A 10372-nucleotide genomic window follows, 5' to 3' on the forward strand; every position below is an offset into this window, starting at 1 on the left:
TTGACTATTTCATTTAGCAATCGACGGCACAAGTGCAAAAAAAAAATTACATTAAAACCTTTGTTGGAATGCTTTACACTTTCCACAGAACAGAAACTAAAATAACCTGTTATACAGCTAGTCACAAATACAGTCCTCACATTTTTTGGCCCATATACATAAGCGTTGTCTAAAACATGTCTTCTTTGTAGCAGCTAGGCCCTGCCACCACTGTGCTTGGCTGAGTTCACAAATGTTGTAACCTGTAGCTTCCATCACTTCTCTGACTCTCCTGCTAAACTTTAGTTCCCTGGCAGTTAATTAAAATCTTCTGCCACTGCCATAGCTACGGCTGCTGCTGGAACTGCCAGAGCCATCTTGATTTTGTGGTTTGGCAAATTACCGGTGGTCTTCACCGTTGTAATGGCCAGAGCTTCTGCCTCCAAAATTTCCTCCCTTCATGGGTCTGAAATTTGAAGACTGATTTGTAAGTGCCAAAATCATTGTAACTTCCACACCTCCAAAATTGCTTCCATTATTACCAAATCCATTAGAGCCATCCCGCTTCCACCATATCCACTATCACAACAACTGCTGCCAAAGCCACCATGACTACTGAAGTTTCCTACATGACCAAAGTAGTAATGACATTTTTACAACCAAAACCACCTACATGACCACCACCAAAGTTTCCAGAACCACTTCAGCCTCTTGGTCTGGAGGAAGCAACTAGCCTTCCCTTGTTTGGACAGGGCTTTCCTTACCTCACAGCTGTGGCCATTCACAGTATGGTATTTCTGAACGACAGTCTTATCCACAAAGTCATGATCATCAAAGGTTAAAAAGCAAAATCCTTCTTCTTTCCACTGCTTCAGCCAGTCATGACTTCAATCACTTCAATCTTTCCATACTGTTCAAAATAATCTCTTATGTGATGTTCTTCAGTGTTTTCCTTAAAGCCACCAACCAAAATCTTCTTCACAGTTAAGTGGACACCTGGCCTTTGAGAATCTTCTCCTGAGACAACCATCTTTGGTTCCCCAACACTTCCATCCACCTTTGCGGCCTTGCATTCATGACTACATCCACCTCCTCCACAGTGACACACATGGCAAACCCAAAGCCCCTGGAGTACTTGGTGTTTGGCTCTTGCATAACCATGCAGTCTGTGAGCATTCTCCATTGCTCAAAATGGCTCCTCAGGCTCTCATCCACTGTTTCAATGCTCAACCTTCCGATGAAAAGCTTCCACAACTGTTCTGGTTCTTTAGGAGACTCTGACTTAGATGTGAAGGCAGTCACAAGAGATACTTCAATAATGCTTTCCCCATGACATACACAGCAGAAAAGCCTCTTAAAATAATTTTTAAGAAAATTCTCCTTAAGAGATCCATAAAATCAAGATAATTCAAATGCATTTAATACCAATTTACTATATCCACAGATGAATTTTTCTTAGGCAAACTTAAAATATATAAAAATAACAATGCTAGTATTAATGATAGCCCTTTGGACTTTCAGAATTAATTCTATATTTACATACATTTTTTGGTCACTGAGATCTCTGCTTGGTATTTCAAAACTGGACAGCTGCATCCTTCATCTCATAAATTTAGCTAAATATATTTACTGCCCATGAACCTAATGAAGGAAAAGAAGAATGCTGTGGTCTTCATTCAGATTTCTTCCAAACTGTGGTTCATGTAAATGACATTGATAATGAGGTTGTAGCCTCTCAGGGGGGCCCAACAGTGGTACAATAGTACAGCGTAAAGGCTCTTTGAGGCTGACCCACATGGGAGGGTTCTGTGTTTGTGTCCAGAGGCCTCCCTGAGTATAGCAGGTACTTGGGTGCCCATGATCTGGGGCTGAATGAGGCTGGGAGTAGATAGTGCCATCCAGACCCTATTGGCAGCACTGTTTGTCTGTCTGTCTAGATCTATCTCTCTTTCTCACTGTCTCTGTTGGTCATGAAAGATTTTTTTAAAACTATAAAAATATTCTCTCAAGTATTTCTTGGCAGGATGTGGAAGCCAATGTTTTATGGTTATATTAGTTTTCTACTGTTGTATTAAAAAATTACACAAACTTAGTGACTAAAAACATCCATTAACTAGCTTTAAATTCTGTCAGAAGTCTAGCACAGTGCTTCTGAGTTTTCTGTTCAGAGTCTCAAACCTGAAGCCAAGGTATCAGATGAGCTGTGTTCTCATTTGGAAGCTCTGGGAAAAAGATCTACTTCCAAATTCATTCAAGTTGTTGGCAGAATCCAGTTCCTTGCAGTTGTAGGAGTGAGATCATTGATTTCTGGCTGGCTGTTGACTGCGGGTTGCTCTCAAGCTCCATGCATATTGCTTTCTCCATCTTCAGTGCCAACAATAATGCATTGAAGCCCTCTCATGTTTCAAATTTCTTACTTCTGCCACTAGCTGGAGAAAAATGCTCTTAAAAAGCTCATATGGCCAACCCCATAGCACAGTAGTTAAACCCTGTGCATGGAGATCCAGATTCCATGTGGCTGACTGTGCCTTGAATCCTGACGCTGGAGGCTTGAGAAGTATGCTGAGTACATGTGTGTGTGTGCGCCCAAAGTCCTGATGGGATGTAGAAATGGAGGGAAAAAGGATTGCAGTAAGACAACACCCTATTTCTCTTGCTCTTTCTCTTCTTTTTTTGGTAGTTACATGTGCCCTCTGGTAATATGAAAACAGAATAAAGGGCTCTTGTGATAAGACTTGGTCTTAGATAATCTCTCTATTGTAAGGTCAACTGATTAGTAGCCTTAATTCTAACTGAAAAATCCCTTTTGCCATATTAAATAATGTAAGCACAGAAGTAATTTCTACATGTATCCTTACAGGAGTTATCATTATAATTTTTTTAGTTTTTTTTTTTTTGAGAGATTTTCACTGTAGGGCGCGTGCACTCCCCAGACAGACAGAGAGAGACATAGAGACAGAAAGCGAGAAATCACCCCCCAGGGGGGATGGTCACGCCGCAATCCCTTCTCCTCCATTCTCCTCTTGGGATCTTGGGCACGCACGCACACGCGCCCGGCGTGTGTTTTAAGCCACTGGGTCCGGGACACGAACTGCGGTCGACTACGTGGGAGTCCAGCGACATAGCCATTACGCTAACTGCTGGTTCCCTAGTTTTTTGCTATAGGATGCATATACTCACTGCAGAGAGATAGAGACAGGAAAAGTGAGAAATCTCCCGCAACGTTGGATAGCCTGGTGGCAATCCCTTCACTATTTTCCCCTCAGGATCCCGGGCAGGCATGCACATACACTCCCAGTGTGATTTTCAAGCCACTAGGTCTGGGACTCCAATGTGGTTGACCATATGGAAATCCAGTGCCTTAACTACCATACCATCTGCTGGGCCCCCTTATAAAAATTTTAATATTGCTAAGTTCAAAGAGACCCTCACCTTCCTGGTGTTCTCCAAGGCTTGGGAAAACAATATTTGCCATTTTTATTTATTTTGTAAATATTTTTTCAGTTGCCAATTATAGTATATACACTGTGCTAGGTTGTGAGGTACAATAATGAGAACAATTCTAATTTTCATAGAGCTTAATATTTAGATAGGAGAAAGTGATGTTATTAAAAACCAGAGTAAAGGGACCAGCAGTTAGCGTAATGGCTATGTCGCTGGACTCCCACGTAGTCGACCGCAGTTCGAGTCCTGGACCTGGCGGCTTAAACTCACGCCAGGCGTGCGTGCCCAAGATCCCAAGAGGAGAATAGAGGAGAAGGGATTGCAGCATGGCCATCCCCCCTGGGGGGTGATTTCTCGCTTTCTGTCTCTCTGTCTCTCTCTGTCTTTCTGGCGAACACATGCGCCCTATAGCAAAAACCTCTCCAAAAAAAGAAAAAAAAAAAAAAACTTGGGAAAAAAAAAAAAAAAACACAGAGTAAATACATAGGTACCTATGAAGTATGATCAATGATCCAAAGAAGAGCAAAGTATATGAAAAGGAGAGTTGGGGACGGGACCCTAAGAGGCACTGTTCCCATAGAAGCCAGTGTCCCAGCAGGTGAACAACACTGTGGCTTTGTAGGACTATCAGAGATGAAAGTAGTGATTGAGCAGAGGTTTGAAGAGGAAATAGGAATTGTCTAAAAAAGAGGCTTGTGGTGGGGAAAAGTACGCAGGTGTAGGAGAGAGCATACACAAATGGCCTGTGACTGAAGGAAATGAGCTCTGTTTTGGCGAATGTGCCTGGAGCTCAGAGAATAAGGGAGATTAGGAAGCTATGATTGGACATAAGGCCAAAGAGGAAGATAGAATTTTACACAGAAGCTCACTGATCACATTAAGCATTTGCATTATCTTAAGAGCACTGAGAAGTTTTTGGAACAGTTTGTAACAAGAGGCTGACAAGGTCAGATAGGAGTGAACTGATTATTCTGGCTACCATCCAGAGAGTGGTTGAAAACATGAAGTAGAATGTGCTGCCCTGTAAATGACTTGGCAGTCTCAGAATGCAAGATTTCACTAGAGTTTTCCTAATGATGTAATGATGTTGAGTTTCACAGTTACGTGCTGAAAGCTCTAGTAGGTTCTTTTTTTTTTTTTTTTTAGAGGTTTTTGCTATAGAGCACATGCGCTTGCCAGAAAGACAGAGACAGAGAGTCAAAAAGTGAGAAATCACCCTCCAGGGGGGGGGATGACCATGCCACAGTCCCTTCTCCTCCATTCTCTTCTCGGGATCTTGGGCATGCATGCACACATGCCCAGTGTGAGTTCAAGCCACCGGGTCTGGGACTTGAACCGCAGTCGACTACATGGGAGTCCAGAGACATAGCCATTACGCCAACTGCTGGTCCCATCTGGTAGTTTCTTTATCATGGATGCCAGTACTGTGCAATCCATGTACTGAACCAAGTTATTCTTTGTAGAAGAAGGAAAATACCAGAAATTGCTGCTTTTCAATAACGTTCTATGGTTTTGCCTCAGTTGAGAAGGGCATGTGTTAACTAGCCTACAACACAGGACGCTGCCAGAAAATCTTTCTTTTAATATATATGAAGCCTTGCTTGACATATGCCTTGTCAAAGTTTTGGTTTTCTCAGCCATTATCATCTTCTATAAAAAGAACGAGATGAGCCAGTTCTTCTGTTGATCAAGGTTTAAAGGAGCCCGATCCCACATGGCTGACATGGCTGGAATCCCAGCCCTGACAGCTTGAAAAACATGCCAGTGCATGTGGCACACGTGCCTAAAGTCTTGATGGGAAGCCAGGATAGAGGAAAAGGGATTACAGAATGAACACACCTCATTGGGTTGTGCTTTATTTCTCTCTTTCTGGCAATAAAAGAAAAAGAAAAATTGAAGAAAGAAAGAGAGAGAAAAGAAGAAGGAAGGCAGAAAGAAAGGAAGAAGGAGAGAAAAAGAAATGAAAGAAAAGACAATTTTCTAGACAACTGATGACTTTTTTTAAAAGTTTGGCTTATCTTTTTTTTTTTTTTTTTTTTTTTGGAGAGTTTTTGCGCGTGCGCTCGCCAGACAGACAGAGAGAGACAGAGAGACAGAAAGCGAGAAATCACCCCCCCAGGGGGGATGGTCACGCCGCAATCCCTTCTCCTCCATTCTCCTCTTGGCATCTTGGGCACGCACACACACGCTCCTGGGGTGAGTTTTAAGCCACTGGGTCCGGGACGCAAACCGCAGTCGACTACGTGGGAATCCAGCGACATAGCCATTACGCTAACTGCTGGTTCCCTATCTTTTTTGTTTTTAAGGTTTTTTGCCATAGGACATGTGGGTTCACTGGAGGGAGACAGTGAGAGAAAATGAGAAATCACCCCAAAGGAGGGGAATGATCATGTCACCATCTCTTCTCCTCCATTCTCTCCCTGGGATTTCAGACACACAGGCACATGTACCCAGGATGATTTTCAAGCCATCAGGTTTGGGTCTTGAATGCAGGAGTCCAGTGCCTTAACCACCACACCACCTGCTGGCCCCTGGTGAATCATTTTTAAAGGGAACACCTGAATACAAGATTGTCTTGCTTATATTTGAGCTCTCTCTTCACTTCTTGAAATTTAGCAAATAGAACAGTGTCTTGAATCATTTAAAAGTATTTCGAGTCAGCAAATCTAGATAATCTTGGTTTATAATTTTGTGATTCCCAGCTTGAAGCATTGGGTAGAACTCTAATTTGTGGGCTAGAGTAAGTAGAATATAACTGAAAGCGGCTCATATCCTACTCCCATGAGCTAGTTCCCTTTCCTTTGCCACGCATATATTCCCTACCTATGTTTCATCAGCAATTTGTACAGGTTTTCTTGTTATCTCTTAGATGAAGGAAGCAGCACCATTTCTATGTACTTCAGTTTCCAAAACTCTAAGGCTGGAATAATGATGACAGTATCTACTTCACAAGATTGGGAGTGGGAGGGGTGGAGATTAAATGAGTAACAAATGAAGCCTTTTTTCTTTTTTTCAGAGAGAGAGGTTTTTGCTATAGGGTGCGTGCCTTGCCAGAAAGACAGAGAAAGACAGAAAGCGAGAAATCACCCCCTAGTGGGGATGGCCACACCGCAATCCCTTCTCCATTCTCCTCTCAGGATCTTGGGCATGCACACATGCCCAGCATGAGTCTAAACCACCGGGTCCAGGCCTTGAACTGTGATCAACTACATGGGAGTCCAGTGACATACCATTATGCCAACTGCTGGTCCCCAAATGAAGCTTTTAAAACAGGGTCCAGTTTATCTCAGTGGGCCAAAGCTAGCAACCAGTGCTGCACAAGATTAGCTATTAACACCAAGTGTTCTTCCTGGATGAGGCAGCACATCAAGACTGAGCTCAGTATCTTCAAAATTCTACTACGTGGCTTGGCAAGGACTTCATAAATTTGACCTTAACAAATTTTTAACACAAGAAATTATGTTTGTTCCAGATTGGACATAACATCTATCACGGCTTATGGGACATTTCCTTTTCTTTGTAGTCTTAGAACAAATACTCTGCCATTTTTTGGGGAAATGCCCAATAGGGTATTTTGAATTATCTGTATCCTTTTTACTTACACTCACCCTGCATAAGACTTGCAGACCTTACAACACAGAAGTCATAATAGATTAGTAATATCCCAAGATATGCTCACATTCAAGATGTTCTATTATTTGAAGTAACAGATAATACAAATATAAGATATAAATATTCAGCTGCATAATTTTAGTAGGTAAGATGATTATTATTTTATATAATTACCATAAAATTTATATAATTTATATAATTACCATAAAATCAAACTCTCCTTAAAAACATGTTATACTGGGAACCAGCAGTTAGCGTAATGGCTATGTCGCTGGACTCCCACGTAGTCGACCGCGGTTCGTGTCCTGGACCCGGTGGCTTAAAACTCACGCCGGGCGCGTGTGCGTGCGTGCCCAAGATCCTGAGAGGAGAATGGAGGAGAAGGGATTGCAGCGTGACCATCCCCCCTGGGGGGTGATTTCTCACTTTCTGTCTCTATGTCTCTCTCTGTTTGTCTGGCGAGCGCACGCACCCTACAGTGAAAATCTCTCCAAAAAAAAAAAAAAAACATGTTATACTTACATTAGGCAATAGCCATAAAAGTATAAATTACACTTTCCATTTATTATGAACATATTTATTAACAAAGATGGACTGGCCAAATCATCTGGTCACTGAGAAGGCTTTGGGAAGAACATTTCTAAATGAAAGAGCAGCATAAAAAAGGATCAAGACATGGAAGAATATGGCAGATATTGGTGTTGCACCTGGAGAAGTAAGACTAGAACAGAGGGTGGTAAGACGAAAAGAGAACGCCCAAAGGGTAACAGAAGTCAGAATTCAGAAGCCCTTGAGGCAGGGGTGGATGCAACTCTGAGTCCGGTCAGCGGGTGTCCGAGCTACTGTGGCCAGTGAGGAGTGGCCGGAACCACTTGTCTCTGGAAAGTACGAGGTGAATCCTAGGTTTAGCCATCGAGTCTCAGGATGCAGGGATCAAGACCATCACTATGCTGGATGAACAAGGGGAACAACTAAATTGCATAGAAGAAGGCATGGACCACTTAAATAAAGACATGAGAAAAGCAGAGAAGACTCTAACAGAACTCAAGTGCTGTGGCCTTTGTGTCTGCCCACGTAATAGGATGAAGAACTTTGAGTCTGGAAGGCCTATAAGACAACATGGGGAGATGGCGAGATAACTCACCTAGCAATGTAGTGTCTAAACAGCCAGGTCAGGTAACAAATGGTCAGCCTCAGCAACCTGCCACAGGAGCCGCTAGCGGTGGATACATCAAACGTATAACTAATGATGCAAGAGAAGTTGAAATGGAAGAGAACCTGACTCAAGTGGGCAGTATCCTTGGAAATCTAAAAAATATGACCCTGGACATGGGCAATGAGATGAAAGCACAAAATCAACAAATAGATCGGATCACAGAAAAGGCTGACACCAACAAAGATCGTACTGACATTGCCAATGCCAGGGAAAGAAACTCATTGACACCTAAAGCTACTGCTGTACTTATCATTTCTTCACTTCTCCAGCTCCTCCTCCAAAGCCATTTCCTTTCCATAGTTTGAGATTCTGGTTCCACACACTTTTATTGGGAGATAATGTGGAAGAAAGGCCAGGAGAGTAACAACAGTCCCCCTACTTTTTTACTCCCTCTCTTTCTTTTGAGGGTGGACTGCTGCTCAGCCTTCTTTCTGGTATTTTCTTTCTCAGTTTATTCTCTTAGGTTAATTTTCATACATCACATAGAGTGTTTTCATGCTCATTTACTTTAGTTTATTCTTTTGCTTTCAAGATTTGGAAGCAGTGCCTTTTTCATGCCTAATTCAGCCATGAAAAAGGATGTTATAGAGGTAGATTTTTATTTTGTTATTTTCTTTCACTTTTTTTGGTTTATTTTTGTTTTTGTGGTGGAAGAAGGGGCAAGATGGAGGAACATGAGATAAGAGGATGTTACTTCAGTAAAAGCCTGTAGGCCACAAATCAAGAAATTACATAGCCACAGTAAAGATCTAGTTGGGTTTGTTTTATCATACAAGTTGCAATTATTGCCAGGTTAGGTTAGTGGTTGGTTTGGGAGATTTTATACACTATATTTTTGTTATACATCGCAATTTTACAACCTCTTCTCCAAAGAGAAGAATTGGCTGAATTTTCTTAAAGCGAGCTTAATGTCTGAACTCTTAGTGATTCATATGTGTGCATAGATTCTGTGATGCCATTTCATATTACACTATTCAGGAACACTTTGTATAAAGGAATGACTTTTTATTTTCATATTAGTAATATCATGGTCCCATTATAGGCATATTAACCTCATAAATTTGTCATTAGTCTGAAGAAAGAATATGTAAGTGTATATGTGTAACATGAGAATGTCTCTCTAAAGCAGGGCTTCAAATGTTTTGGAAAACTTTGATAAGTTATATTATGTGAATTCAGATTTATTTTGGTGCCAAGAATTATGTTTACGTTTTTTAAAATGAAACTTACTTTGATCTCAGGTAGAAAAATAGATAGTTTGGGTGTTGTGTAGTTGCAGACTTTTAAAAAGGAGAGTTTATTCTTACTAAAGGTGACTTGGAAAATTATATCTTTGGTTTAATTATTTGATAATTGCACTGTCATTCACTAAGCCTTCTGTTTTGAACTATGTACAGAATGAAGTTTATGTCGATCCTGAACAGCGTTATGAGAATCTGATTGATATTTGTCACCTTTATTTAATTAGTGTCTGCACACTTTAAAGCTCTCAATGTGGATTGGTTGACCAGAAGCCACTGCCTGATTCTTACAATTAAATTTTGTGACTTAAAAATAATAATAATAATAATAATAATAATAAATTCAGAAGCTCTCATGTATCACTGAAGGAAGTTTGGACTGTACCATTTAGGAAGTTGGGTGTCACAAAAAGGTTTTAGTCAGGAAAACATCATGGTCAGATTTGTTTTTCTGGCAAATTTGAAAGAACACTGGTGACAATAGGGAATCTGAATGAGGAAGGATTGAGATCAGAGACAGGGAGCCAAGCAGGTAGAGTATTTTAGAGTAACTCCCCATGTTTGCCTTTTTCTTTTCTGGGCTTCTTGTTAACTCTTAGTGTGAGTAAACACCCAGCCCAATCATTTCTATTGATTAATCCAGTCAGTATTGTTGAAGTCTTTACTGTTTGCCTAGGCTTTTGGGTATTACAGAAGTAGAGAGAAAAACTTCTTCCTTAATGAATTTATAGTGTAACAAAAGATACAGGAAAGAAATGACTAAAAATAAAAGGCAAGTCAATAGTAATTAGTATACAAAAAGTCTTCCAAAAGTTCATCAAAAATGTATATTATGAAAAACTATGGGGAGCCAGCAGTTAGCGTAATGGCTATGTCGTTG

The 10372-nt window shown here is 41.0% G+C and overlaps 2 pseudogenes; one reads left to right on the top strand and one right to left on the bottom strand.

Moving 5' to 3' along the window:
* Positions 1-300: 300 nt before the first annotated feature.
* LOC102486346 (heterogeneous nuclear ribonucleoprotein A1-like) lies at positions 301-1257 on the bottom strand (annotated as a pseudogene).
* A 6463-nt stretch (positions 1258-7720) lies between these two features.
* On the top strand, positions 7721-8564 carry LOC102486762 (synaptosomal-associated protein 23 pseudogene; annotated as a pseudogene).
* Positions 8565-10372: the final 1808 nt, after the last annotated feature.

This window comes from Tupaia chinensis, unplaced genomic scaffold (genome assembly GCF_000334495.1).
Source record: "Tupaia chinensis unplaced genomic scaffold, TupChi_1.0 Scaffold148587_1, whole genome shotgun sequence".
NCBI classification, from domain to species: domain Eukaryota; kingdom Metazoa; phylum Chordata; class Mammalia; order Scandentia; family Tupaiidae; genus Tupaia; species Tupaia belangeri.